The sequence below is a fragment of the Babylonia areolata genome, chromosome 6, assembly GCF_041734735.1.
Source record: "Babylonia areolata isolate BAREFJ2019XMU chromosome 6, ASM4173473v1, whole genome shotgun sequence".
NCBI classification, from domain to species: Eukaryota; Metazoa; Mollusca; class Gastropoda; order Neogastropoda; family Buccinidae; genus Babylonia; species Babylonia areolata.
Window position 1 is genome coordinate 40892761 of NC_134881.1, and position 7108 is coordinate 40899868.

Genomic DNA, 7108 nt, shown 5'->3' on the forward strand with positions numbered 1-7108 from the left:
GATTCGAACCCGGGACCCTCAGATTGACAGTCCAACGCTTTAACCACTCGGCTATTGCGCCCGTCGACTGGCTACTCAATTCACAGCACAAGCTGAAAGCTGTATAGCAGACGCTTTTTTTCGCAACTAACTTGCCGGTCTTCAGAATGTGTGACACCATCCCCGGTTTGAATGCAAATCCCCTTTTAGCCAAAGGCTCCAAACATCTATTAAATCAAGTCTCTGTATCGTTTACTGTAATATTATATTTGTTGTGTTTACGCACACACTGAAATCAGTTAGAAGCATACTTGGTTTCAGTGTAATCGTTCGTCAGTCTAAAGATTTCAACTGACGCTAAGCTTACGTTATTTTGTCCAATTTCCACAGAAGTTCGAATTTTGCAAAGCAGAACTTAATCAGTGGCTACATTACTAATCTTATTCTTCCTCTGGAGGGCTACTTTGATTGCTTCCCTTTGTCAATTGTCAGCAGCTCTTCTGTTTGGAGACGTGAAAAAGTAAGTTTTGATGTTGTTGTTTCTTCTTCTTCTTCTTCTTCTTCTGTTCATCCCCTGCGCTGAGTTCCGTGTGTTTATTTGATTTATGTTCTCCCATAATAGCATTACAAATTGCCCAGACTTCAAAACAGAAAAAGACAACAACAACAACAACAACAACAAAAAGAAAATTGATTTATATTCAAAAGGATGTCTCCGATGTCGAAGCCAGATGGATAGTTATAACAAGAACGATTAGGATGAAATAATGTCACGTCATGTCAAAGCAAAATAATGTTTACCTTTCTTTATTCTTTCATTATTTTTTTTTCGAAAAAAATTGATCAACAAAGAAAGAGCGTTATACATAATGATGGATGTGTGTATTCATATGTGTATGTATACGTGTTTATGAAAAAAAAGTATGTATGTATGTGCATATGTATGCGTATATGTATGTGTATGTATATATGTGTGTTTCTATGTATCTGTAGATATATATATATATATATATATGTGTGTGTGTGTGTGTGTTTATGTATGAATGTATGTATATGGATACATGTGTATATATATATGTGTGTGTATAATATGTGAGAATATATATGTGTGTATGTGTATGTACATGCATGTGTATCTGTCTATTTATCCGTATGTATATATATATATATATATATATATATATATATATATATATAAATACGTGTGTATATATATATATATATATATATGTGTGTGTGTGTGTGTGTGTGTGTGTGTGTGTGTGTGTGTGTGTATGTATGAATATGTATATATATAAAGATATATATATATATATATATGTGTGTGTGTGTGTGTGTTTGTGTGTGTGTGTGTGTGTGTGCATGTGTGTGTGTGTGTGTGTGTGTGTGTACTATGAGTTATACTGAACTTCTGTTCAAAACAAGATTAGGTTTATTATTTCGTGTACAAAACGTTTCAATGCACAATGGTGTGTGTGTGTGTGTGTGTGTGTGTGTGTGTGTGTGTGTGTGTGTGTGTGTGTGTGTGTGTGTGTGTGTGTGTGTGTTTTGTCTGCTTCTTCATCCTTTTCTTCTGACAAACATTTTTCCCCTGGTTTCCCTATTTGGATGTCTTTTCTTTACGTTCGTTTAACTGTGATGATTTGTCGTGTTGCTGTTACCTTCTTCAATGAATAAATGTATAAGAAAAAAATAAATGAATTTTAAAAAGAAAGAAAGAAAAAGAAAGCTTGTCTCAGTTGGAACAGACCTAAAGAAAGAGTGAGTGGGTGTGTGATCGCTGGAAAAGGTAGGTGTGGTGTTGGTGGTGGTGGTGTGGTGTGTATGTGTGTGTATGAGAGAGAGGGAGAGAGAGAGAGAGAGTGTGTGTGTGTGTGTGTGTGTGTGTGATAAAGAGAGGGATAGTGTGTGTGTGTATGTGTGTGTGTGTGGGGGGGGGGATAGAGAGATATATATAAGAAAGAGAGAGAGAAGCGGAGGAGAGAGAGAGAGAGAAAACAAAACATGCATTTTTCGAAAGCATTAAAGAAGGAAAGCTTGTCGGACAGCTATGTTGGAAAGGATATAAAGAACGAGTAGGTGATAGGAAAGGGTGTGTGTGTGTGTGGTGATGGTTGTGGTGTGGGGAGAGACAGAGAGACAGACAGACAGACAGGCAGAGAACACAAAAACACTGAAATATTTCATGTCAATAGCTGTAAAACTCTGGTGACACAGTAGGTACAAACCAGAGCAAAAATGGTGCAAAACAGATAAAATGGAACAGAATGGAAAACAAGAGAGGCAAGGCCTTCAAGACTCACTTGTGATACACTTTAAAAAAAAATCCAAGCTTTTTATGTATTGAGTATAATTTCAAAATGTAATGTTTAAGATGAGAAAGATCAGTTTAAAGCAAATTAAGTCCCCTAGCATTAATTACAGAGTAATTTCCCTTTTTTTACTATCTGCACCAAAACGTGTGCAAAATAAATTAAACTTCCATGCTTAGCAAAAGAAGTTCCTGTTTGAACAAAAAATGATAATTAATGACTGCTCTTGTTGTTGGGTCAGAATATCAGATGAAAGTGCCAAGTTTAGAGAATACAAAAATATATATATAACAGTAAATGCAGTTTGCATATAATTAGGCTTCATTTCTTCTTTTTTTTGTGCCCATCCCAGAGGTGCAGCATTGTTTTAAACAAGATGACTGGAAAGAACTGAATTTTTCCTATTTTTATGCCAAATTTGGTGTCAACTGACAAAGTATTTGCAGAGAAAATGTCAATGTTAAAGTTTACCACGGACACACAGACACACAGACACAGACACAGACACACACACACACACACACACACACACACACACACACACACACACACACACACACACACACACACACACACACACACACACACACACACACACACACACACACACACACACACACACACAACCGAACACCGGGTTAAAACATAGACTCACTTTGTTTACACAAGTGAGTCAAAAACCATAAATGAATCAAAACAAACTACTATGGGATTAGCGACACTTTGGTATTTTGTCATTAGCTTAAAAAGTCCTTGTGGTAGGTGGGTACTGTGCCTTTTTTCCCCCAGTCGTTCGTCTCCAAGGTTTGGACAGCACACAGAAAACAAAGTACATATCATCCATGTAATAATTATTTAGCATATGACATCGGCACACGTCATATCAATACGAACACATAACAAAGTACATATAAAACATATGATAATTATCTAAGCCTGTAACATCGAAATACATCATATCATTACGAACACATCATAAAAATGACTATTCAAATGTAACCCTTCCTTTTCGTCTATGCCTTTGTGGTTTTTTCTCTCGTAGAACCCATACTAAGTTTTTAACTGATTAATTTTGAGTATTTGGACCGGTAGTAGACGTTGTAGGCTACGTATATTCACTGCCTCGGATACACATTTAGTTAGTGACAGTATCATATCTTCATGGTCTGTCATCAGTATGCCGAACAAATCTGTTCTCCGCGGACAGAGAAACAGAAAGACAGAGACAGAGAGAGAAATAAAACGTTCCTTTTTTTTCCCAAAGAAATTAAAAAAAACATATAAAAAAAAAACGAAATCTTGTCTTAGATGGAACAGACATAAAGAAAGAGCGGATGAGAGTAAAAGTAAAGGGCATGTGTGGTGGTGGTGGTAGTGGTGGTGGTGATGTGTGTGAGACAGAAAGAGTGACAGGAAGGGAGAGAGAGGGAGAGTGTGTGTGAGAGAGAGAGAGAGAGTGTGTGTATGGGGGTGGGCAGATTGGTGGAGGTGGGTGTGGGGGGGGTGGGGGTCCTTTTGGAAATGGCAGTAAAACGTGCTTAACGACTCAGCAAAGAAGTGAATTCAGCTTGAAGACATTTTATGTCCGAAGGGGGATGTGTGTGTGGGGGGGTTTGGGGGGGGGGGGGGAGGTGGATGGATCACGAAGACAAGCCATCTTGGTGCTTCTGTTAAACCTCTGTGAGACAGGTTCTAAGTGCTGGTGAGATCGAAATAACTTCATGCAATACTATACTTGTATCCAGATATGTGTTCTATGTCTAGTTATATCCATAATATATATATATATATATATATATATATATCCATATGTGTGTGTGTGTGTGTGTGTGAATCTACATAGTCTACGTGTGCCTGTCTGTCTGTGTGTCTGTGTCTGCGTGTATGTGGCTGCGTCTATTTCTCTGTGAGTGCATGCGCGCGCGCTATGTGTGTGTCTGTGTGTGCGTGAGTGCATGTATGTATGTATGTACGTGCATGTGTGTTCGTGTGTGTATCTGTCTGTCAGTGTTTGTGTATCAACAGAGCGACTTCTACTTAATGTATCGCGATTACACCAGGACATGTTTTTGACGCATGTCTCGCCTTTCATCGGAAAACGATGACATTAATGCTTCCAGTTATAAACATTTCTTTTCTTTTTTTTAATATTTTTTTTTTATTATCCCTGTTTATGTTCTGCTGGGTTCCTCTGGCTTTGTGGCTGTTTTGAAAATCCGTAGATTATGCAATGCAATGTAGTGCAATACAATGCAATATAATGCAATGCAATACAATAAATAAAATACAATACAATACAATACGGTACGGTAAGGTGCGGTATGATACAATACAAAACGATGCAAGACGTTACCATACATTGCGAAACAGTGTTGTGCCTTGCTGTGCCTCACAGTGCAACACAACACTGTCCCCCCGTGGAGAGAGAGAGAGAGAGAGAGAACAGTGTTGTGTCTTGCCGTGCCTCACAGTGCAACACAACACTGTCCCCCCTCCCCCCGGGGAGAGAGAGAGAGAACAGTGTTGTGCCTTGCTGTGCCTCACAGTGCAACACAACACTGTCCCCCCGGGGAGAGAGAGAGAACAGTGTTGTGCCTTGCTGTGCCTCACAGTGCAACACAACACTGTCCCTCCGGGGAGAGAGAGAGAGAGAGAACAGTGTTGTGCCTTGCTGTGCCTCACAGTGCAACACAACACTGTCCCCCCGTGGAGAGAGAGAGAACAGTGTTGTGCCTTGCTGTGCCTCACAGTGCAACACAACACTGTCCCCCCGGGGAGAGAGAGAGAGAGAGAACAGTGTTGTGCCTTGCTGTGCCTCACAGTGCAACACAACACTGCCCCCCCGGGGGGAGAGAGAGAGAACAGTGTTGTGCCTTGCTGTGCCTCACAGTGCAACACAACACTGTCCCCCCGTGGAGAGAGAGAGAGAGAGAGAACAGTGTTGTGCCTTGCTGTGCCTCACAGTGCAACACAACACTGTCCCCCCGTGGAGAGAGAGAGAGAGAACAGTGTTGTGCCTTGCTGTGCCTCACAGTGCAACACAACACTGCCCCCCCCGGGGAGAGAGAGAGAGAATGGTGTTGTGCCTTGCTATCGATCTTGTTTGTCCTCTCTCTCTCTCTCTCTCTCTCTCTCTCTCTCCCTCTCTCTCCCCTCTCTCTCTCCCTCTCTCTCTCCATGTCTCTCTCTCTCCCTCTCTCTCCCTCTCTCTCTCCCCCCTCACACACACACACACACACAGACACAAGAGTGAGACACACACACACACACACACACACACACACACACACACACACACAAGACTGTATATCCATTTGTCAATCCGTCTGTCTATCTCTCACTATATTTCAGTGTCCTTCCGACAGTCACCATTCTGGAATCTTTCTGGCTATCGATCTTGTTTGTCTTCTCTCTCCCTCTCTCTCCCCTCTCTCTCTCTCCCTCTCTCTCTATCTCCCTCTCCCTCTCTCTCCCTCTCTCTCTTCCCTCTCTCTCTTTCCCTCTCCCTCTTTCTCTCTCAATCTCCCTCTCTCTCTCTGTCTCTCTCTCTCCCACTCTCCCTCTCTCTCCCTCACACTCTCTCTCAATATCCCTCTCTCTCTCCATGTCTCTCTCTCTCCCTCTCTCTCCCTCTCGCTCCCTCTCTCTCTCTCTCACACACTCTCTCTCAATATCCCTCTCTCTCTCTATGTCTCTCTCTCTCCCTCTCTCTCCTCTCTCTCTAAATCTCCCTCTCTCTCTGTGTGTCTCTCTCTCTCTTTGTCTCTCTCTCTCAATCTCTCTCTCTGTCTCTCACTCTCTCTCTCTCTCACCCTGTGTGTGTGTGCGTGTGTGTGTGTGTGTGTGTGTGTGTGTGTGTGTGTGTGTGTGTGTGTGTGTGTGTGTGTGTGTCCTCGCTGTATAATTATTAATATTTAGTTCATTGAGACAAGGATGTTGCTTTCGCGTGTTATTTTTCGCCATCATCCGTATATGATTATATTGCTATTTGTGAGGTGTTTTATCCCCGATAGAATTTCGTCTGCATTGTTTGTAAAAAGAAAAAAAAAATAATAATAATAATAAAAAGGTTTTAATTTCATTTCTTTCTTTCTTTCTTTCTTTCTTTTTTTTTAATTTTATTTTATTTTATTTTTTTGTTGTAATCTTACTCTCATGCCCTCAGTAAAGATCATTTTCACTTGAATTAGCACACCCACACACACCTACGCACATGTAAACACACACACACACACACACACACACACACACACACACACACACACACACACACACTCATACATACATGCATACACGCGCGTGCGCAAGCGTGCTCACATACATACATTGACATTATATAAACAGGCGTACATAAACAGATATGCATAAATAAACATACACACATGCATACACAGAAAGAGAGAGAGAGAGAGGTGTGTGGGGAGGGGGGGGGGAGGGAGGGAGAGAAAGGGAGCGGCGTCCGAAATGGATACACTCATCAAGGACACATGATTATACGTGTTATCAGACAATGCGTATCTTTTGGTTGACTTGAAAAAGCGGTTTCTAATGTCTACATCCAAAGCGATCTTAACTGTTAAACGAGTCAGGAAAACCACTGACGAGATGATTCTCTTTTTCCATCGGTTCTAGATTATAGACAGTGAGATTTCATCTGATTTTGCAAACGGCACATGTTTTCTCTAAAAAAAAAATAAAAAAAAAAAAAAAAAAAAAAAAAATTAAAACCAATACCTCTCTGTCAAAATAACATCAGAGGAAACTACAAACACCTAATCTTTTCACTTCCAAAAATATCTGTGACGTGCCCAATGCAT